The sequence below is a fragment of the Salvelinus alpinus genome, chromosome 2, assembly GCF_045679555.1.
Source record: "Salvelinus alpinus chromosome 2, SLU_Salpinus.1, whole genome shotgun sequence".
In the NCBI taxonomy this organism is placed as follows: domain Eukaryota; kingdom Metazoa; phylum Chordata; class Actinopteri; order Salmoniformes; family Salmonidae; genus Salvelinus; species Salvelinus alpinus.
This window is the reverse complement of record NC_092087.1, coordinates 44,834,259-44,858,452: the sequence shown is the minus strand read 5'-3', so window position 1 is coordinate 44,858,452 and position 24,194 is coordinate 44,834,259. Positions and strand designations below refer to the sequence as shown.

Here is a 24,194-nt window from a genome sequence, read left to right as displayed (position 1 = left end):
GACAAGGGCCCATAGGGTGCCAATTGTGAGTATGGGACTCAGTGTCATTATCAAATAGATTATCAGTATCATAATCAGGGCTCTATAGTGCTAATATTTTGCAATGCAAAAATTTGTTTTATTTTGGGAGTACTGGACATCTCTGAAAAAAATCTCCCAGATAATAATTGTTGCCGAGTGCAGATTCATTAGTGTAAAGGTTGCGCCATTACTACGGCGAAAACGGCTTGCATCTAACCCAACCAGTTCAGAAGATCTGGGACCTCATCTATAACCGCTGCATACATTTTACATTAAATATCTGCCTGCGCCATTTCTGAAAAGACTGCGCACGCACAAAAATATTGATACATTAACTTGACGTACGCAATATATACGCATCTTTCCCGTTATAAATCAGACCTATCCTAAAACTGTGTGCGTGTGAACGAGCATTTTAACTCCGCCTGAAAAACCATCACCTGTAAACAGATCTTTTGAATTCAATACTGTTTTGCATGTACTTTTTCCCCTGCACGAAAATTATTCTCGGCATTCTACAAGGTGTGTGCATCACACAGTTGCTGTAGATTGGATGGCGGTACCTTCTAAAGATGCTCCATTGGGTTGAAGTCTGGGGACTACGCAAACCACTCTAGTAAACTGAACTCGCAGTCATGTTCATGGCAATATTTTTCCACTCCTCAGTTGTCCAGTGTTGGAAACCATCAAAGTCAGAAAAGTTGAGGAATGTATTATGCAATGATCATGGAAATTAAGTAAACAATAGGAAATTAGATGCCTATTTCAAATTATTTTAGAATGCAAAGATCAAATAAACCGATTTTCGAGCCTCTGACTAACGGCACATGATTGAATCTTGTTATTATATTAAGCTACCTGTTTTTTTTGTGACGAATAAGAGTGTCATCATATATTCCCCATTTGCACAATGGTCTACTACTTTTGGCTTCTTTCAATGCAATTCTTTAACCACTAGAAACTGTGCGTAGGCCTACGTATGGTCTAAACTGAAGTTTGCGGGAGGTTAAGCACATTCTCAAGTCAAGTTCCGTTTTTATAAATGCCCATTTTTGCGTGAAAGCTGGCGCATGCATGTTTTGGGGCATATTTTGTGCAAATGCAATGTTTATAAATGAGGCCCCTGACCCATATTACTGGTAAAACACTTGTATCTTCCTATAGCAGATCACCGGGACTCTCATTTTACATTAAGAAACCATGTCGTGCATAGCTGCTGGAAGTAGGGTTGCCCTGATTTAAAAAAAAAAAGTACAAAATAAATAAATAGGCCTTTATTACACCTGTATTAGCAGCGTAAAATACTCCTGTTGATTGTGGCATGTGGAATGTTTTCCCAATCCTCTTCAATGGCTGTGCGAAGTGGCTGGAGATTGGTGGGAACTGGAACACGCTGTCGTACATGTCAATCCAGAGCATCCCAAACGTGCTCAATGGGTGACATGTCTGGTGAGTATGCAGGCCATCGAAGAACTGTGACATTTTCAGCTTCTAGGAATTATGTACAGATCCTTGCGACATGGAGCCGTGCATTATCATGCTGAAACATGAGGTGATGGCGGTCGATGAATGGCACAACAATGGGCCTCAGGATCTCGTTACTGTATCTCTGTGCATTCAAATCATCATCGATAAAATGCAATTGTGTTATGCCTGCCCATACCATAACCCCACCGCCACCATGGGGCACTCTATTCACAACGTTGACATCAGCAAACCGCTCACCCACACGACGCCATACACGTGGTCTGCTGTTATGAGGCTGGTTGGATGTACTGCCAAAGAGAAATTAACATTACATTCTCTGGCAACCGAGCTGGTGGACATTCCTGCACTCAGCATGCCAATTGCACTCTCCCTCAAAACTGGAGTCATCTGTGGCATGGTGTTATGTGACAAAACTGCACATTTTAAAGGTGTCTTTTATTGTCCACAGCACAAGGTTCACCTGTGTAATGATCATGCTGTTTAATCAGCTTCTTGATATGCTACACCTGTCAGATTTTTGTGTGCATATAACTTTTCTCTGAGATTTCATTTCAGCTCATGAAACGTGGGACCAAACACTTCTGCGTTTATATTTTTGTTCAGTGTAATTTCAATGACAGGTATTCTTATCAAAATGTTAGCTTTTATAATTAACTAATGTGTTTACAGTGTTACATATTAGTTACATATTACATATTAGACGCTGACACGGTCGCCAGGTGTACGGTGTTTCCTCTGACACATTGGTGCGGCTGGCTTCTGGGTTAAGTGGGCATTGTGTCAAGAAGCAGTGCGGCTTGGCTGGGTTGTGTTTCGACTCTTGGCTTTCACCTCTCCCGAGTCCGTATGGGACTGACTGATTGACTCAAACGCATTAAGAAGGAAAGACGTTTTTATTTTTTTATTTTTTACCCCAATTTCATGGTATCCAATTGGTAGTTACAGTCTTGTCTCATCGCTGCCACCCCTATACGGACTCAAAATATATTTTGATTTGTTTAACACTTTTGGTTACTACGTGATTCCATATGTGTTATTTCATAGTTTTGATGTCTTCACTATTATTCTACAATGTAGAAAATAGTAAAAATAAAGAAAACCCCTTTTGACTGGTACTGTATATCAGATATATGCTATTTAGCCAACGGTTTCATCCAAAGCGACTTACTGATAAGTTCAGTGAGTGCATTTCTGAGTGCATTATCAGAGAAAGTATCAGAGCAGAGACAGGTTATGTGAACACTTTGCATGGCAAAACAACCAACAACTTTATGGTACAATGTGAATTGGAAATGTTTCTTTTTCTGTTTTGTGTCTACACATGTCACATGTTTAATTTTAATGTATGATTTATTGTTAAGGGAAAAAAATACATCTTCACCCTGCATAGTCAATGTATGTCCAGTGTTATTGTAGAAATTAATTTAACAAATGCATGCTGTCTTGAAGCCAGTGTGCTGGTACCAATCAAGCACCCCACAATAAAAAAGCTGACAAGTCTTTGTGTGTGTTTGGTTGGAAGCTCAGCCTAATGCAGGGGGACTGACTTGGAACAGTTATTAACTCATGACCCACTTATCTGACTACAATTGCCTGCTAGCTATGAGTGAGTGTTAGAGTGTGAGATAATGCTTAGCCAGCAGAATGGCAACAATGTGACAGTTCAACCAAAATACAAAATACAAAAAGGTCAAACAATGGATGGAAACAGCTTTTAGAGCACAAGGAAGCCCGAAAGTAGAAAAGTCATATTGTTAAATGTAAATTCATGCAAATAATTTTTGGCATTATACATTTCATAAGTCTATGTTTCATTTTCTATCTAAAAGTTTGAATACAAAACCTTTTTTAGAACAAACAAGCCATACGTAACTTGCTTTATTCAAAAGTATTCCGACTATTCAAATACAAATCAATTCCAATGGTATGATATATATCCCAAGATAGGTCCCAAGGTTACTGTTGTCTGATCTTGATGTTATCCAACAACGGTAGTGCTTTAACCTGAGGTTAACTGTAGTAACATTGGATATAATCCATCTCTCCAGAGCATGTATGGAACATGTGTGTATACCAGTGGAGGCTCCTCAGAGGAGGAAGGGGAGGACCATCCTTCATAAAAATAGTGAAACATTTAAAAAGCTATTGTTTTTTTTAGATATTTCCCCCAGCAAGGCCAGGGCCTCCAGTCCTTAGGGGCTCAACCCTCAGAAGCTGGAGGAGATGTATAACCATTTATGTATTCAATGAAGGAATGAAGAAGAAGCTAGCAAATGCAGCTAGCTAGTTTAGCCTACTCAAACACCTGGCTCAAACAAAGGGATGCTATGTTAGATAGCTCGCTATGACTATCCAACACAACATTGGAACTCTTCCAAGTCAAGGTACATTTTTGGTTTAACCAATTTATATTACCACCGGGGCATAGCTGCTAAACTGCTTACTGACTGTACAATGTACTGCATGATTGTTTACTAACGCGTTAGTTCTATTAGCCACGTTGATTATGATGTTACTTTAGCTAATTTGGTGAGAATGATGTAGGCTGTGTGTAGAGGTATGATATGGTTTGGCTTGAAAAGTTTATTTAGCCTTGTCACATAGAGCTGATGTGTTGTGCATTGAACTACACAAGCGAAGGGTAAAGGTGAGAGGAGGAGAGCGAGTAGATGCGAGAAGGAATACAACTTGGCTGCTATGAAAGTGAACTGTGTTTACGTGTTATTAGGGGTGTATTCATTCCACTGATTCTTCTGTTGAAAAACATTTCTCAAACGGAACGAAACGGGGATAAACATACCTGAATTTGTCCAATAGAAACTTTTGTTTGCAACTGTTGGACTAATGATTACACCCTAGATCAGCTAGATACAGGTAAGAGTGTGCAAGGTGGTATTGAATGTGTAAATGTCTGTCACCTCAAATCTTTCTCTCGACCTGTGTGCACCTTTGTTGTAAACCTTAATTCATAGGCTAGGTTGTGGCAACCTCATGATGGGTACAGGGAAAATTAGAGTATCATGTAGTAGCCTAAACCTATTGATGTTACATTGAACTGGGTGAATGGAATATGAATGACAGTCATCCAATATGCTGTAATAGAAATATGGACATGCTCATGAAAAAAAATAATTGTCCTCCCTCATCTTAAACGGTGTACACTGGTGTTTACGGTGTGTGTGTGTGTGTGTATGAAACGTTAACTGAAAGTTAGCCTCAGGCTCAGTGTGGCTAGTCCAGTGTGACAGGTCTAAAAAAGCCGATAGTCTCCTACATCACACGCATACACACACACACACACACACACACACACACACACACACACACACACACACACACACACACACACACACACACACACACACACACACACACACACACACACACACACACACACACACACAATGGGGAACACTTTCCGGTCTGTCTGCCTGGCTGCACATTACTCACAGTGACTTATCCATGTTTCCCTCTAGCTGACCATTCAGGATATCACTCTAGCTGGCCCTTCAGTCCTTTTCCATTGACACGAATATTAGAAGGAGATGATGGAATCAGCACTTCTCAATCCCATAGCTTGAGGCACAAATCGAGCAGATGCTTTCTCTACATGATCTCCCAGAGCCAGCCCAGACATTACAATTACAATAGGCCTCTGTAGTGACTTGACTAAGAAATAATGATTCAGAGAAGCATAAATTGACATGTATGTGCTTTAATACATGGATTTAGATCTATTAAAATGATACCATGCTGCTGCTTCTGTTCCAACCACTGTGTGTTTGTTATGATGGGTAATTGCTGTTCGTATTTAATTTGCTCCCAAGTGTGTGTGTGTGTGTGTGTGTGTGTGTGTGTGTGTGTGTGTGTGTGTGTGTGTGTGTGTGTGTGTGTGTGTGTGTGTGTGTGTGTGTGTGTGTGTGTGTGTGTGTGTGTCTCGTAAACACACACACACAACTGTCCCGCCTGCTGTTCCGTCCCGTCTAGTCCAGTCCAGTTAGTCCAGAAAATTCCAGCCAGTCCAGTCCTATAGTTTCTCGAGTCAGACGACTTGCTTCAGCAATATTTGAATGCCTATAGGCTTACGGTTTTCTAAAATCCAGATTTACACCTGTCTCTCTTCTCTCTCACACACTCGGATTAGGCAACAGCTACTCTATGGCCTACTACTCATCAGTAGATTAGGCTACTAGCCAACAACTCAGCGTTCATTATCCTTATCTCACCCTGACAACTCGTCAACTCATCTTTATATTTTTTATGACCATTAACTCATTATTTTATTTCACTTACTCTTCCAATCACACCTGCAACCCTGCACATGTGACTATTAAACACTGACTCTGAGTCTGTAGTATTACTCACCTGTATTACGTCCTTGCTCACCCATACTACATGTAGTCTTACAAAATGACTAGTTTACAAATGGATGACCCAACCACAGGGGCGTAGCCACGGGTGGGCTCAGGCCAGACCACTGGGGAGCCAGGCCCCCCCAATCAGATTGAGCAACGTACTTGTCAGTGTTCCAAATAGGACATCATTTGTATTTTCCTTTAACACAGTACTTGACTTGGGCAGGAGCTCACCGTAACTGAGAACCGGCACCTCAACTTTTCTTCTGCTTGGGTTCCTGCATGTCCTATAGAATATTAGGTAAAAAGTATTGAGGAGTTCCTGCACCTAAATACACTGCTCAAAAAAATAAAGGGAACACTTAAACAACACAATGTAACTCCAAGTCAATCACACTTCTGTGAAATCAAACTGGCCACTTAGGAAGCAACACTGATTGACAATAAATTTCACATGCTGTTGTGCAAATGGAATAGACAACAGATGGAAATTATAGGCAATTAGCAAGACACCCCCAATAAAGGAGTGGTTCTGCAGGTGGTGACCACAGACCACTTCTCAGTTCCTATGCTTCCTGGCTGATGTTTTGGTCACTTTTGAATGCTGGCGGTGCTTTCACTCTAGTGGTAGCATGAGACGGAGTCTACAACGCACACAAGTGGCTCAGGTAGTGCAGCTCATCCAGGATGGCACATCAATGCGAGCTGTGGCAAGAAGGTTTGCTGTGTCTGTCAGCGTAGTGTCCAGAGCATGGAGGCGCTACCAGGAGACAGGCCAGTACATCAGGAGACGTGGAGGAGGCCGTAGGAGGGCAACAACCCAGCAGCAGGACCGCTACCTCCGCCTTTGTGCAAGGAGGAGCACTGCCAGAGCCCTGCAAAATGACCTCCAGCAGGCCACAAATGTGTATGTGTCTGCTCAAACGGTCAGAAACAGACTCCATGAGGGTGGTATGAAGGCCCGACGTCCACAGGTGGGGGTTGTGCTTACAGCCCAACACCGTGCAGGAAGTTTGGCATTTGCCAGAGAACACCAAGATTGGCAAATTTGCCACTGGCGCCCTGTGCTCTTCACAGATGAAAGCAGGTTCACACTGAGCACATGTGACAGACGTGACAGTCTGGAGACGCCGTGGAGAACGTTCTGCTGCCTGCAACATCCTCCAGCATGACCAGTTTGGCGGTAGGTCAGTCATGGTGTGGGGTGGCATTTCTTTGGGGGGCCGCACAGCCCTACATGGGCTCGCCAGAGGTAGCCTGACTGCCATTAGGTACCGAGATGAGATCCTCAGACCCCTTGTGAGACCATATGCTGGTGCGGTTGGCCCTGGGTTCCTCCTAATGCAAGACAATGCTAGACCTCATGTGGCTGGAGTGTGTCAGCAGTTCCTGCAAGAGGAAGGCATTGATGCTATGGACTGGCCCGCCCGTTCCCCAGACCTGAATCGAATTGAGCACATCTGGGACATGTCTCGCTCCATCCACCAACGCCATGTTGCACCACAGACTGTCCAGGAGTTGGCGGATGCTTTAGTCCAGGTCTGGGAGGAGATCCCTCAGGAGACCATCCGCCACCTCATCAGGAGCATGCCCAGGCGTTGTAGGGAGGTCATACAGGCACGTGGAGGCCACACACACTACTGAGCCTCATTTTGACTTGATTTAAGGACATTACATCAAAGTTGGATCAGCCTGTAGTGTGGTTTTCCACTTTAATTTTGAGTGTGACTCCAAATCCAGACCTCCATGGGTTGATAAATTTGATTTCCATTGATCATTTTTGTGTGATTTTGTTGTCAGCACATTCAACTATGTAAAGAAAAAAGTATTTAATAAGAATATTTCATTCATTCAGATCTAGGATGTGTTATTTTAGTGTTCCCTTTATTTTTTTGAGCAGTGTATAAACTGTACCGGCATCCATAATGAATACCGACACCTAGTCAGGCCCTGGCCTAAACATACATACACCATCCAGATAGAATTCATAGCAAGCAGTAGGGAGGGTGTGGGAAAACTAAAGGGATATATATTGACAATAAATATTATAATAATAATACATTGATGACACCTTACATAAAATATAGTGCTGTACTTAAAATCAATTTCATTTAGGCCTATATAATGAATTGTGCTTTATTATTTACCCCCAAAAAACAAAACATCTGCTTATCAGGCTAGGTTACACTGTGTAGGTTTCTCACCATTAACTAGCTAGCTAAGACTCACTAGCCAACGTGGCAAGCAAAAACAAGTAAAATGGCCAAACAAAGCTCACTGTAAAAAAAATTCAAGAGACTGTGCATTTGCCAAGTTATTTGATATCAGTGATTTTGCCACGAAGGGTCTCCAGTCCCTCTCTATATAAATCGCTGATTGCATTGAGCGGGGGGGGGGGGGGGGGGGGCAGGTTCTACTAAGCTAACTTAAGCTAACATATGGAATTGTTTAAAAATGTAGACCCCCTTAAGGTATCCCCCAAAAATATTTTTTAAAGTATTTGTTGGAACATTGAATTTGGCTTTACTGCGCCTTAAAATGGCGCTGGAAGAAATGGCTGCAGTTTTACGGGTGCCCAACCAAATGTGCTATTATGTGTTTTTTTTTGCGTTATTTGTAACTTATTTTGTACATAATGTTTCTGCAACTGTATCTTACGGCAGAAAAGAGCTTCTGGATATCAGGACAGCGATCACTCACCTCGGATTAGACAAAGATTTCTTCAACAACAAGCAAAACTCACATGATATTCTCCAAACACCCGGCAGGGCCGACATCCCAGTTATTCGCAAGAGGAAGCGACGCAGGTACAGAGGACGAAGAGCCAGATGCCTCGTCTGGACCCGCAGAAGTGAGTAGGAAAGCTGCCGTTACCGTCAATATTACTCGCCAACGTGCAATCATTGGACAATAAATTAGACGAGGTACGATCACGAATATCCTACCAACGGGACATCAAAAACTGTAATACCCTATGTTTCACGGAATCGTGGCTGAATGACGACATGGATAATCAGCAATAAAAAAGTTGTCAGATGAAGCAGATGCTTTATCTGACAAACTACAGGACTGTTTTGCTATCACAGACTGGAACATGTTCCGGGATTCTTCCGATGACATTGAGGAATACACCACATCAGTCACTGGCTTTATCAATAACTGCATCGAGGACGTCGTCCCAACAGTGACTGTATGTACATACCCCAACCAGAAGCAATGGATTACAGGCAACATTCACACTGAGCTAAAGGGTAGAGCTGCCACTTTCAAGGTGCGGGACTCGGAAGCTTACAAAAAATCCCGTTATGCCCTGCAATGAACCATCAAACAGGCAAAGCGTCAACACAGGGATAAGATTGAATCATACTACACCGGCTCCGACGCTCGTCGGATGTGGCAGGGCTTGCAAACTATTACAAGTCGCTCTGGATAAGAGCGTCTGCTAAATGACTTAAATGTAAATGTAAATGTAAATGTATTACAGACTACAAAGGGAAGCACAGCCGCGAGCTGCCCAGTGACACGAGCCTACCAGACGAGCTAAATCACTTCTATGCTCACGTCGAGGCAAGCAACACTGAGGCATGCATGAGAGCATCAGCTGTTCCGGACGACTGTGTGATCACGCTCTCCGTAGCCGACGTGAGTAAGACCTTTAAACAGGTCAACATACACAAGGCTGCGGGGCCAGATGGATTACCAGGACGTGTGCTCCGGGCATGTGCTGACCAACTGGCAGGTGTCTTCACTGACATTTTCAACATGTCCCTGATTGAGTCTGTAATACCAACATGTTTCAAGCAGACCACCATAGTCCCTGTGCCCAAGAACACAAAGGCAACCTGCCTAAATGACTACAGACCCGTAGCACTCACGCCCGTAGCCATGAAGTGCTTTGAAAGGCTGGTAATGGCTCACATCAACACCATTATCCCAGAAACCCTAGACCCACTCCAATTTGCATACCGCCCAAACAGATCCACAGATGATGCAATCTCTATTGCACTCCACACTGCCCTTTCCCACCTGGACAAAAGGAACACCTATGTGAGAATGCTTTTCATTGACTACAGCTCAGCGTTCAACACCATAGTTCCCTCAAAGCTCATCACTAAGCTAAGGAACCTGGGACTAAACACCTCCCTCTGCAACTGGATCCTGGACTTCCTGACGGGCCGCCCCGAGCTTCAAGTTCCTTGGTGTCCCCATCAGCAACAAACTAGAATGGTCCAAACACACCAAGACAGTCGTGAAGAGAGCACGACAAAGCCTATTCCCCCTCAGGAAACTAAAAATATTTGGCATGGGTCCTGAGATCCTCAAAAGTTTCTACAGCTGCAACATCGAGAGCATCCTGACCGGTTGCATCACCGCCTGGTACGGCAATTGCTCGGCCTCCGACCGCAAGGCACTTCAGAGGGTTGTGCATACGGCCCAGTACATCACTGGGGCAAAGCTGCCTGCCATCCAGGACTTCTACACCAGGCGGTGTCAGAAGAAGGCCCTAAAAATTGTCAAAGACCCCAGCCACCCCAGTCATAGACTGTTCTCTCTACTACCGCATGGCAAGCAGTACCGGAGTGCCAAGTCTTGGACAAAAAGGCTTCTCAACAGTTTTTACCCCCAAGCCAGAAGACTCCTGAACAGGTAACCAAATGGTTACCCGGACTATTTGCATTGTGTGCCCTCCCCCAACCCCTCTTTTACGCTGCTGCTACTCTCTGTTTTATCATATATGCATAGTCACATGGTCACCACGACCATTCTCTTGCTTACCCCTTTGGATTAATAAACATTGTAAGACTCCAACCATCTGCCTCCTGTGTCTGCATTTGGGTCTCGCCTCGTGCCTTGATATTGCCAATGACGTGTTTTTTGAAAGTCAACAGGTCTAATAATGTCACGGCCGATGCTGGAAGAAGCGGACCATGGTGCAGCGTGGTGAGCGTACATTACTATTACTTTGGAATGACGCCAACAAAAACAATAGACAATACAGAAACGACCGTGAAGCTTAGGGGCTATAGTGCCACAAACAAAGTTAACTACCCACAACGAAAGGAGGGAAAAAGGGCTACCTAAGTATGGTTCCCAATCAGAGACAAGGATAGATAGCTGTCCCTGATTGAGAACCATACCCGGCCAAAACATAGAAACACAAAATCATAGAAAACAAAACATAGAATGCCCACCCCAAATCACACCCTGACCAAACCAAATAGAGACATAAAAAGTCTCTCTGAGGTCAGGGCGTGACAAATAAATACATTTCATATATGCTATCGGAACAATAATCATTTGGTTGTATTTATGAAGGTCTTAGGCAACATTAAAATATGAAAGAAAATGTATTTCAAGGAACACAACAGCATTTTAATTAGTTTATGTAACACTAGGCTATATGTACAAAAGAAAGATAACTAAAACAACACAATTCAAGTGTTAAAATCCATTAAAAAACACCACAACTCAGATCATTCATTATTATTTTGTTATGGTCAGGTCTTAGGGCATGCATTCATGAATTTAAGAAAACGCATTTCAAAAGAACGGAATGGAATATTTTAAGTCTAAATATATTACTCTGTTTTGAGTGTTGCGAGAGCACATGTAATAGCAGTAATTCTGTCAATTGTTATATTTTGAAATAGAGCTTTAAGAGTTGTTTGGCAAGGTTATGTGATTTGGAAACTGCAGAATCTGCTTTTTCTGATACATTATGACCTGCTTGTGACTCTGTAGGAGAACTTGTCAACGTCACTTTTTTGGCACTCACTCATCAGAATTTTGTCAATTTAATCATGTTTTTAGGCTAACCCTATTATGTGTGAAATTAGTTTTGATATACATAGTTTTGATGTATTTCAAACATTAGGAAGACCTTCCTAATATTGAGTTGCCCACCCCCCTCCTTTTGTCGTCAGAACATCCTCAAATCTTCAGGGCATGGACTCTAAAAGGTGTCGAAAGCGTTAAATAAGGACTGAAAGAGAGCGCCACCATGTCGTGGTTACCGATAGAGGTGCTGGTTTAGATATAGGTGCAACTGTCCCAGCATCCCGGTAATAGGATGGAAATGACCAGTAGGAGACAGGGATACAATTCACACCTCATTGCCACACTCAAGACAGGCACACACACACACACAGCAGACAGGAAGTTGACTGATGGTATTGAATAGTGATAGTGGTTGTTGACAAGAACAAACAAGAGAACAGCATGTATAAATGCGGAAGACACATTTCAGTTGAAGGCATTCAGTTGTACAACTGACTAGGTATTTCCCTTTCCCTTTCCCTTTATTACATAAGCATTCAGACCCTTTGCTATGAGACTCGAAATTGAGTTCAGGTGCATCCTGTTTCCATTGATTATCCTTGAGATGTTTCCTCAACTTGATTGGAGTCCACCTGTGGTAAATTCAATTGATTGGACATAATTTGGAAAGCACACACCTAACTATATAAGGTCCCACAGTTAACAGTGCATATCAGAGCAAAAACCAAGCCATAGATCTAAGAAATTGTCCGTAGAGCTCTGAGACAGGATTGTGTCGAGGCACAGATATGGGGAAGGGTACCAAAACATTTCTGCAGCATTGATGGTCCCCAAGAATGCAGTGACCTTAGTTTGGAACCACCAAGACTCTTCCTAGAGCTGGCCACCTGGACAAACTGAGCAATAAGAAGCCTTGGTCAGTGAGGTGACCAAGAACCCGACTCTGACAGAGCTCCAGAGTTCCTCTGTGGAGATGGGAGAAGCTTCCAGAAGGACAACCATCTCTGCAACACTCCACCAATCAGGCCTTTATGGAGAGTGGCTAGACGGAAGCCACTCCTCAGTAAAAGGCACATGACAGCCTGCTTGGAGTTTGCCAAAAGACACCTAAAGACTCAAACCACGAGAAACAAGGTTATCTGGTCTGATGAAACCAAGGTTGAACTCTTTGGCCTGAATGCCAAGCGTCACGTCTAGAGGAAATTTGGCACCATCCCTACGGTGAAGCATGGTGGTGGCCGCATCATGCTGTGGGGATGTTTTTCAGTGGCAGGGACTGGGAGACTAGTCAGGATCGAGGGTAAGATGAACGCAGCAAAGTACAGAGAGATCCTTGATGAAAAGCTGCTCCAGAGCTCTCAAGACCTCAGACTGGGGAGAAGGGTCACCTTCCAACAGTACAACAACCCTAAGCACACAGCCAAGACAACACAGGCTTTGGGACAAGTCTCTGAATGTCCTTGAGTGGCCTAGCCAGAGCCCGGACTTGAACCCGATCGAACATCTCTGGAGAGACCTGAAAATAGCTGTGTAGCGATGCTCCCCATCCAACCTGATAAAGCTTGAGAGAATCTGCAGAGAAGAATGGGAGAATCTCCCCAAATACTGGTGTGCCAAGCTTGTAGCGTCACACCCAAGAAGACTCAAGGCTGTAATCGCTACCAAAGGTGCGTCAACAAAGTACTGAGTAAAGGGTCTGAATATTTATGTAAATGTCATTATTTCGCAAAAAGAAAAGCTGTTTTGCTTTGTCATTCTGGGGTATTTCGGGTGTAGATTGATGAGGGGAAAAACGATTTAATACATTTTAGAATAAGGCTGTAACGTAACAAAATATGGAAAAAGTCAAGGGGTTTGAATACTTTCCGAATGCACTGTAAAGTTGGGCTAGCATAGCATAGGGTAATACACAGGATACAATTAGTGACTAGCATGATTAACAAGATATACAAAATAAACTAGCATAATATGCTAGCAGGGCACAGGCTTTGGGTAGTAGCCCAAATGTAAAATGGCGCCGACAGATTGGGCAGCCGTGCTTCTAGCTCCTAGGCAACTTTGCAGTATTTGTTTTTTTATGTGTTATTTCTTACATTATTAACCCATGAAACTTTTGGATATCAGAGTGGCGCTAACTCACCAGCATTACCAGCATTACGACCAGGAATACGACTTTCACGAATTGGATCCTTTGTTCGTATCCACCAGGGCATTTGAACTGATTCCAGAGGCTGATCCAAAACACCTCCGGCGGAGAAGATGTATTCAGATTGGACTTCTAGTCTGACTAAGGAGGTGCGCACCACCCACCTCATCCGAGTATATTATTCGCTAATGTTCAGTCTATGGATAATAAAGTTGACGAGCTCAGGGCGAGGATCTTCTTCCAGAGACATCAGGGATTGTAACATACTTTGTTTCATGGAAACATGGCTCTCTCGGGATATACTCATACTCAGTCTCAGTCCGTACAGCAGTTGGGTTCTCAGTTCATCGCGCAGATAGGAAGAAGAAGGGCAGGGGTGTATGTTTCATGATTATCTACTCATGGTGTGACTGTGATAACATACAGGACCTCAAGTCCTTTTGTTCACCCGACCTAGAATACCTCACAATCAAATACCACTGTATTGCCTCCCAAGATAATTCTCTTCGGTTATGGTCAGAGCCGTGTATATTCCCTCTTAAGCCGATACCACGACGGCCCTCAAAGAATTTCACTGGACTTTATGCAAACTGGAAACCACATATTCTGAGGCCGCATTTATTTTAGCTGGGGATTTTAACAAAGCAAATTTGAGGAAAACGCTACTGAAGTTCTATCAACACATTGACTGTAGTACTTGCGCTGCTAAAACACTCTACCACTGCTACTCCATCTTCCGGGATGCCTACAAGGCCCTCCCCTGCCCCCTCCCTCTGCAAAGCTGGTCATGACTCCATTTTTCTCCTCCCTTCCTATAGGCAGAAACTCAAACAGGAAGAAACCGTGCTAAGGACTATTCAATGCTGGTCTGACCAATCGGAATCCACGCTTCAAGATTGTTTTGATCACGCTGACTGGGATATGTAACGGGAAGCCTCTATGAATAACATTGACGAATACACTGATACAGTGACTGAGTTTATCAGGATGTGTATAGGAGATGTTGTACCCACTATGACTACTAAAACCTACCCTAACCAGAAACCGTGGATAGATGGCAGCATTCGCACAAAACTGAAAGCGTGAAGCACCCATTTAACCATTGCAAGGTGACTGGGAATATGGCCGAATGTAGTTATTCCCTCTGTAAGGCAATCAAACAGTCAAAACGTCAGTATAGAAAATGGAGTCGCAATTCAACTGCTCAGACACAAGATGTATTTGGCAGGGCCTACAGACAATCACGAACTACAAAGGGAAAACCAGCCACGTCGCGGACACCAACGTCTTGCTTCCGGACAAGCTAAACCCCTTCTTCGACCGCTTTGAAGATAACACAGTGTCACTGACGCGGCCCGCTACCAAGGACTGTGGGATCTCCTTCTCCGTGGCTGACGTGAGTAAGACATTTAAACGTGTAGACCCTCACAAGGCTGCCGTCCTCAGAGCATGCGCAGACCAGCTGACTGGAGTGTTTACGGACATATTCAATCTCTCCTGATCCCAGTCTGCTGTCCCCACATGCTTCAATATGTCCACCATTGTTCTTGTACCAAAGAAAGCAAAGGAAACTGAACTAAATGATTATCGCCCAGTAGCAATCACTTCTGTCATCATGAAGTGCTTTGAGAGGCTACTCAAGGATCATATCACCTCTACCTTACCTGACACCCTACACCCACTTCAATATGCTTACCGCACCAATAGATACACAGACGATACAATCGCTATCGCACTGCACACTGCCCAATCCCATCTGCACAAGAGGAATACCTATGTAAGAATGCTGATCATTAACTATAGCTCAGCATTCAACACTATAGTAACCTCCAAGCTCATCATTAAGCTTTGGGTCCTGGACTTCCTGAGGGGCCGCCCCCAGGTGGTGAAGGTAGGAAACAACACTTCCACTTTGCTGATCCTCAACACAGGGGCTCCACAAGGGTGCATGCTCAGCCCCCTCCTGTACTCCCTGTTCACCCATGACTGCGTGGCCACACACGCCTCCAACTCAATCATCAAGTTTGCAGTCGACACAACAGTAGTAGGCTTGATTACCAGCAATAAAGACAGCCTACAGGGAGGTGAGGGCCCTGGGAGTGTGTTGCCAGGAAAACAAGCTCTTACTCAACATCATCAAAACAAAGGAGCTTATCGTGGACTTAAGGAAACAGCAGAGGGAGCACCTCCCTATCCACATCGACGGGACCACAGTGGAGAAGGTGGAAAGCTTCAAGTTCCTCTGCATACACATCACTGACAAACTGAAATGGTCCAACCACACAGAGTCTGAAAAAATTTGGCTTGGCACGTAAAACACTCACATACTTTTACAGATTTACTATTGAGAGCATCCTGTCGGGCTGGATCACCACCTGGTACGGCAACAGCCGCAGGGCTCTCAACCGCAGGGCTCTCCAGAGGGGGGTGCGATCTGCCCAATGCATCACCAGGGGCAAACTACCTGCCCTCCAGGACACCTACAGCAACCGATGTCACAGGAAGGCCAAAAAGATAATCAAGGACAACAACCACCCGAGCCACTGCCTGTTCACGCCGCTATCATCCAGAAGGCGAGGTCAGTACAGGTGCATCGAAGCCGAGAGATTGAAAAACAGCTTCTATCTCAAGGCCATCAGACTGTTGAATAGCCATCACTAGCACCTTAGAGGCTGCTGCCCTATATACATAGACTTGAAATCACTGGCCACTTTAATAATGGAACACTAGTCACTTTAATAATGCATACATATTTTCATAACTCATTTCATATGTATATACTGTATTCTATTCTACTGTATCTTAGTCTATGCCACTCCGACATTGCTTGTCCAAATATTTATATATTTTTAATTCCATTCCTTTACTTTAGATTTGTGTGAATTGTTTGTATTGTTGTGAAATTGTTAGATATTACTTGTTAAATATCACTGCACTGTTGGAGCTCGAAACACAAGCATTTCGCTACACCCGCAATAACATGTGCTAAACACGTGTATGTGACCAATAACATTTGATTTAATTTGGATTTGAAAGTGTATGTACAGTGGAGGCTAGCATGCTAGGGTAGTAGTCTCAGGCTATAGGTAATAGCATACATTATATACAGTGCAATAGAGACCAGCAAACTAGGCTAGTAGGCCAGGGCTGTAGGCCTCAAGCTGTAGGCCAGCATGGAGAGCTGTGTAAACCCCATGCGAAGTACAGTTAGCAGCTAGTGGGGCTAATTGTTAGCGAAAGCATGCTCAGATGCTAAGATGTAAACTGGCCAAAGTTAAGTGGCCATTTTGGATGGGGCTAGGAAGTGACTGGGACGTGATGACATCATAGACAAGCCATTTTGGGTGAGTGTGACCAATGACTGGCTGGCAGCCATCTTGACCCATAGGGGCTTCCGAGTGGCGCTGCGGTGTAAGGCACTGCATCTCAGTGCTAGAGGCGTCACTACAGACCCTGGTTCGATTCCAGGCTCTATCACAACCGGCAGTGATTTGGAGTCCCATAGGGCGGCGCACAATTGTCCGGGTTAGGGTTTGGCCGGGGTAGGCCGTCATTATATATAAGAATTTGTTCTTAACTGACTTGCCTAGTTAAATGAAGGTAAAATAAACTAATGGGGAGAGATTTTACCACATGACCTGAATAGCTAAGACATACAAACTATGCCATGAGGGCATAAACAGGGGACAATAAAATGACTTGTACCCAGGCATGAATACCAACATACTAACATCAATAAGGCATGTATAAACATGCAGTTATCGTACTATGGAGCTTATAACGTACAGACATATTAAATATATACATGAATCATAACATGTTAGTGACACACTAACACACAGGTAGGAGGTCCAGGGTGTAGGGTTGTCCAGGAAGAAAGGTCCAGCTGATGAGTTGGTGTGGAGCCAGGTTTAGAGGATGTGCTCAACCTGGGCTCCAAAATGCAACTGAAGAGTGCAGAGATTGTGTTGGGGGTTCTCCTGCCCCTGGCTAGGCCACTGATTGGCTGGCCAGGTCACACGACACAGGTCAGGAGAGAGTTGCCCCTAGCAACAGAGTTCCCATGGGCCAGAGGTGTGAAGCTGGGGGATACTAGCCTCTGCTGGGCTGGTGGGTTTCTCTCTCAAGTTTGTGCCTCTGTGTCTCAGAGCCAGAGAGAGGGTTTCCGACAGTACAGCAATATGTAACATGTAATCTAACAATTCCACAACAACTACCTAATACACACAAATCTAAGTAAAGGATTAGAATAAGAATATATACATATAAATATATGGATGAGCAATGACAGAGCGGCATAGACAAGGTGTAATAGATGGTATAAAATACCGTATATAGATATGGGATGAGTGATGCAAGATAGGTAAACATTATTAAAGTGGCCAATTATTTCAAGTCTGTATGTAGGCAGTAGCCTCTCTGTGTTAGTGATGGCTGTTTAACAGTCATAACAAGCACTAAATAAACTTCAGTTAGTGCTAAACACGGCTGCTAGAATCTTGACTAGAACCAACATTTTTTTATCATATTACTCCAGTGCTAGCCTCTCTACACTGGCTTCCTGATTTCAAGGGTTTACTGCTAAACTACACAGCATTACATGGGCTTGCTCCTACCTATCTCTCCGATTTGGTCCTACCGTACAAACCTACACTTACGCTACGGTCACAAGACGCAGGCCTCCTAATTGTCCCTAGAATTTCTAAGCAAACAGCTGGAGGCAGGGCTTTCTCCTATACATCTCAATTTTTTATGGAATGGTCTGCCTATCCATGTGAGAGATGCAGACTCGGTCTCGACCTTTAAGTCTATATTGAAGACTCATCTCTTCAGTAGGTCCTATGATTGAGTGTAGTCTGGCCCAAGGGTGTGAAGGTGAACGGGAAGGCACTGGAGCGACTAACCGCCCTTGCTGTCTCTGCCTGGCCGGTTCCGCTCTCCAGTGGGATTTTCTGCCTCTAACCCAATTATGGGGTCTGAGTCACTGGCTTTCTGGTGCTCTTCCATGCCGTCTCTAGGAGGGGTGCGTCCCTTGAGTGGGTTGAGTCACTTATGTGATCTTCCTGTCCGGGTTGGCGCCTCCCTCGGGTTCGTGCCGTCGGGGAGATCTTCGTGGGCTATACTCAGCCTTGTCTCAGGGTAGTAAGCTGGAGGTTTGAAGACATCCCTCTAGTGGTGTGGGGGCTGTGCTTTGGCAAAGTGGGTGGGGTTATATCCTGTCTGGTTGGCCCTGTCTGGGGGTATCGTTGGACGGGGCCACAGTGTCTCCCGACCCCTCCTGTCTCAGCCTCCAGTATTTATGCTAAACAGTTTATGTGTCGGGGGGCTAGGGTCAGTCTGTTATATCTGGAGTATTTATCTTGTCTTATCCAGTGTTCTGTGTGAATTGAAGTATGCTCCCTCAAATACCCTCACCCTCCCCTCCCGGAGGACCTGAGCCCTGGGACCTTGCCTCAGGACTACCTGACCTGATGACTCGTTGCTGTCCCCCGTCCACCTGGTCGTGCTGCTGTTCTGGTTTCAACTGTTCTGCCTGCGGCTATGGAACCCTGACCTGTTCACCGGACGTGCTACCTTGTCCTGGACCTGCTGTTTTCGACTCACTCTCTCTACCGCACCTGCTGTCTCTAACTCTGAATGCTCAGCTATGAAAAGCCAACTGACATTTGTGACCCGATTCAGGAAACTCGGTGTATATCGCAAGTCACGATTTCACAGGAGAGCTGTTTGAATGTAAAATTTGTTTGGGATCAAAATATGTTTTTGGGCAGAAATGCCTTCTCAAACATGTGAACTTTCATGTGCTTTAATATCAAACTTGTATGCAATCTGTAAATATGAATACAATTGTTAAATTACGAGCCTAGTTGGTTTCGCCACAGAAAAAGCGAGCAACCTTCCCGCTAGCCATGATTGGCTGAGATAATGAGTGGGCTGGACAAGCCGAGAGATGAGTCAGCATGTTTAGGTAATCGTGTTGAACGCAACTTTATAAAAAATATGTATCGCGTAGTAAAACTGCATAAACCTAATGTCAAGTTAAAGTGTACTGTTAGCTAGCTAACGTTAGCTGGCTGGCTCACTAGCTAACGTTATGTGTATGCTCTCCACTTTCTGGAGGACCGTGTTTTGAAATCGAGTATGATAGCTAAGGAGATGGAGAAAACACGAGTCTGGATTACATCGTCAAACTAAGGCAACCATGCATGGCATCAGACAGGAGAAGCGTCCAACCATGATGTATACTGGAAAGATTTTCAGATATTACACGTTTCTAATTTTGACAGAAAGTGGTTTCATTTCAAGTGTACCGTTAGCTAGCTAACGTTAGCTGGCTGGGTCGCTAGCTGACGTTATGTGTATGATCTCATTCTTCGTATCTCAGACACATTTGCTTGACTAGTTATAACGTAAACTCACCCCATTCCGTGCAAATGTGTGCAACATTCAAACGAGGCTACAAAGAAAACTAATGGGACTGTAGCGACTGTGTTGACTTCAAAATCGGGGGTGTGAACTACGTTTCTATTCAAGCGTTGATCGACATGGTAATGGCTCTATAGTATTGGAGAAAAGTTGAAAAAACGGACCCTCCGTTACATCGTGACTTGTCATGTCGTAACGTACAGCACGCATAAAGCAACTATTTCTGTCTTACAATCTCTCTCCACCAGGTGTAACACTTCTCTCATGCTTTAAAAACAAGAAATGGACAGTGACGGGGGTAAGGGGGGGATACCTAGTCATTTTTTGTGTCATCTTTGCATGCGATCATCATTCTCAAAGCCGCTGTTTACTTCTAAGATCACTTTAGCACTGCCCTAAAAACCCGACTCAAATTCGACACAAACCTTCAAATAGATATGTAATAACACATTATATAAACTCTTTATAGTGTTTAATTTACATTTTAGAGGCGATAAGGTGATAAGTTGGACAGATCGAGTGAAAAAAAAGCAATTTTCCCACACAACATCTCTCCTTCTCACTATCACGCATTAGTTTCGCTTCCCCACCCGCCATTTTTAAAAAGACCCGACGGGGCTCATTGCCGTCTTGAATCATGCAGAAACGGGCAGCGTTTTGGTCATGTAATTGATTCTGTTGGAAAGGGGAGAAATTGTGCTTTACAATGGTATTGACATTACAGTTGATCTGGAAGTATTACGTTTTTGGGGCGCTAAAATAAGGTCAATTGTACGGACCAAGGCGATGTACAGAAGTGAGTGAGTTTACGTTAGCCATAGAACCTGGTTGGTTAGCAGATTCATGCAGGGTAGTAACGTCATGAGTTGTCATTATGGTCCATTGTTTAGCTAGCTAGCTACATGTCTTAACAAAAGACTCCACTCTAAATTTGACAAAGTATTTTCATTTCAAGCTAAAGTGTACTGTTAGCTAGCTAGCTAACGTTAGCTGGCTGGCTCGCTAACTAACATGACCTGGCTGGCTCGCTAACTAACGTTACGTCATGCATTGGGATTCATTGTTTACCTAGCTAGCTATCTAGCTACATTTCTCAACAGAAGACTCTCATTGTAGTGTGCCAGAGCACAGAATAACTGATGCATTTTTGAACGCTCAATACCTGTTGAATATGCCCGGTGTCAATAAACCTCGGCAACAAAGCGTGATTCAACTGTTGCCAGCAGCAGATTTACAGTCACCAACGCTCTGGATAACATGAAAAAAGCCTAACCAGCTCTGCTAGGGCAAGTAAAATGGGGTGTTCTCTCAAATCAAATCCAATCAAATCAACTTTTATTTGTCACATACAAATGGTTAGCAGATTAATGCGAGTGTAGCGAAATGCTTGTGCTTCTAGTTCCGACAGTGCAGTAATATCTAACAAGTAATCTAACAATTCCCCAACAACTACCTAATACACACAAATCTAAAGGGGTTAATGAGAATATTTAAATGTAAGTATATGGATGAGCGATGGCCGAGAGGCATAGGCAAGGTGAAATAGATGGTATAAAATACAGTATATACTGTACATGTGATATGAGTAATGTAAGATATGTAAACATTATTAAAACCTGTTATGGCTGCAGCCCGACGCCGGTACACCTATGACAACATCCAGCTCAAGTGCAGGGCGCGAAATTCAAAATCTATTTTTTTTTTATATTTAACTTTCACACATTAACAAGTCCAATACAGCATTTGAAAGATAAACATCTTGTCAATCCAGCCAACATGTCCGATTTTTTTAATGTTTTACAGAGAAAACACCACATATATTTATGTTAGCTCACCACCAAATAAAAAAGAGGACAGACATTTTTCACAGCACAAGTAGGATGCAAGTAGCATGCACAAGCCAACCTAACTAACCTAGAACCAACCTAAATAACATAGAAAAAACTACCTCAGATGACAGTCCTATAACATGTTACACAATAAATCTATGTTTTGTTCAAAAAATGTGCATATTTTAGCTATAAATCAGTTTTACATTACTGCTACCATCATAGCTACAGTCAGAAATCGCACGGGAGTAGCCAGAGAAAATACAGACACCAACGTCAACTACTAATTACACATCATAAAACATTTCAGAAAAATATATGGTGGATAGCTAATGAAAGACAAAGATCTTGTGAATAGAGCCAATATTTCCGATTTTTGAAGTGTTTTACAGCGAAAACACAATATATCGTTATATTAGCTTACTACAATAGCTAGCACACAGCAGCATTGATTCTAGTCAAACGGTAGCGATAGCACAGTTCGACAGATATATGAAAAAGCATCCCAAATTGGGTCCTTATCTTTGTTGATCTTCCATCAGAATGTTCTCCAAGGGGTCCTTTGTTCAGAACCGTCTTTATTTGGATCCAGAACAAACGATTTCCCTCTTGAATTAGCAAGCACACTGGCCGTGCGGTGCTAACCTCTCCGTCTTGACAAAATTCTTGCGTCGCATCACGTCTAAAGTCCAGAATAAATTTCAATAATATAATTAAACTATATTGAAAAAACATACTTTAGGATGATATTGTGACATGTATCAAATAAAATCGAAGCCGGAGATCATATTCACCTTTAACGAGGGTTTTCCAGGAGCCGAGTCCAGGTCCTACTTCGCGCCCAGAAAAAAAAATAAAGTGCGCAACTCTCATTCCAAGAGGTTGTGTTCAATCCCAGGACGAGATAATCAAGTCATTTCTGCTCTCACTTCCGCATGACACCCAGGGGAAGGCGTATGACGTGTTTCTACAGTCTTAAGTGACATGCCCTTTTATAGACAAGCTCTTGAAGAGAGACATCGATTTTGGAAATCTCACTTCCGGATAGGAAATGGGCTGTAAAAAGAGTTCTGTTCCACTTAGAGAAATAATTCAAACGGTTTTAGAAACTAGAGACTGTTTTCTATCCAATAGTAATAATAATATGCATATTGTACGAGCAAAAATTGAGTAAGAGGCCGTTTGAAAATGGGCACATATTTTCCAGTTTTTCAATACGCCCCCTGCAGCCATAACAAGTTAAAGTGGCATTATTTAGAGTGCATTGTATAAAGTGACTAGTGATCCATTTATTAAAGTGGCCAGTGATTGGGTCTCAATGTGGGCAGTAGCCTCTCTGAGTTAGTGATTGCTGTTTAGCAGTCTGATGGCCTTGAGATAGACTGAAAAACAGCTTCTCGGTCCCAGCTTTGATGCAAAGCATTGAGTGATACGGGCAGTAGTCATTTAGTTCAGTTATCTTTGCCTTCTTGGGTACAGGAACAATGGTAGCCATCTTGAAGCATGACTGGGATAGGGAGCGATTGGGATAGGGAGCGATTGAATATGTCCGTAAACACACCAGCCAGTTGGTCCGCGCATGCTTTGAGGACGCGGCTAGGGATGCCATCTGGGCCAGCAGCCTTGCAAGGGTTAACACGTTTAAATGTTTTACTCACATCAGCCACGGAGAACGGGGGAGGGGGGGGGGTGCAGTCCTTGTTAACGGGCCGTGACCGTGGCACTGTATTACCCTCAAAGCGGGCAAAGAAGGTGTTTAGTTTGTCTGGAAGCATGACGTCGGTGTCCGTGACATGGCTGCATTTCTTTTTGTAGTCCGTGATTTCCTGTAGACCCTGCCACATACATCTCATTGGGCCGTTGACTTGCGACTGCGCCTTGTCCCTGTACTGGCATTTTGCTTGTTTGATTTCCTTGCGGAGGGAATAGCTATACTGTTTGTATTCAGACATTTTCCCAGACCTCTTTCCATGGTTAAATGCGGTGGATCGCGCTTTCAGTTCTGTGCGAATGCTGCCATCCATCCACGTTTATTTGGTTAGGGTAGGTTTTAATAGTCACAGTGAGTACAACATCTCCAATGCACTTATTTATAAATGCACTCACCGAGTCAGCGTATAGGTTGATGTTGTTCTCTGAGGCTGACCGGAA

At 43.6% G+C, this 24,194-nt stretch overlaps 1 protein-coding gene across 1 annotated transcript in view; it reads right to left on the bottom strand.

Moving 5' to 3' along the window:
* Positions 1–24,194, bottom strand: part of kcnb1 (potassium voltage-gated channel, Shab-related subfamily, member 1) — a 70,039-nt gene that overhangs the window by 7,361 nt on the left and 38,484 nt on the right. The gene's annotated exons all lie outside the window — the stretch shown is intronic.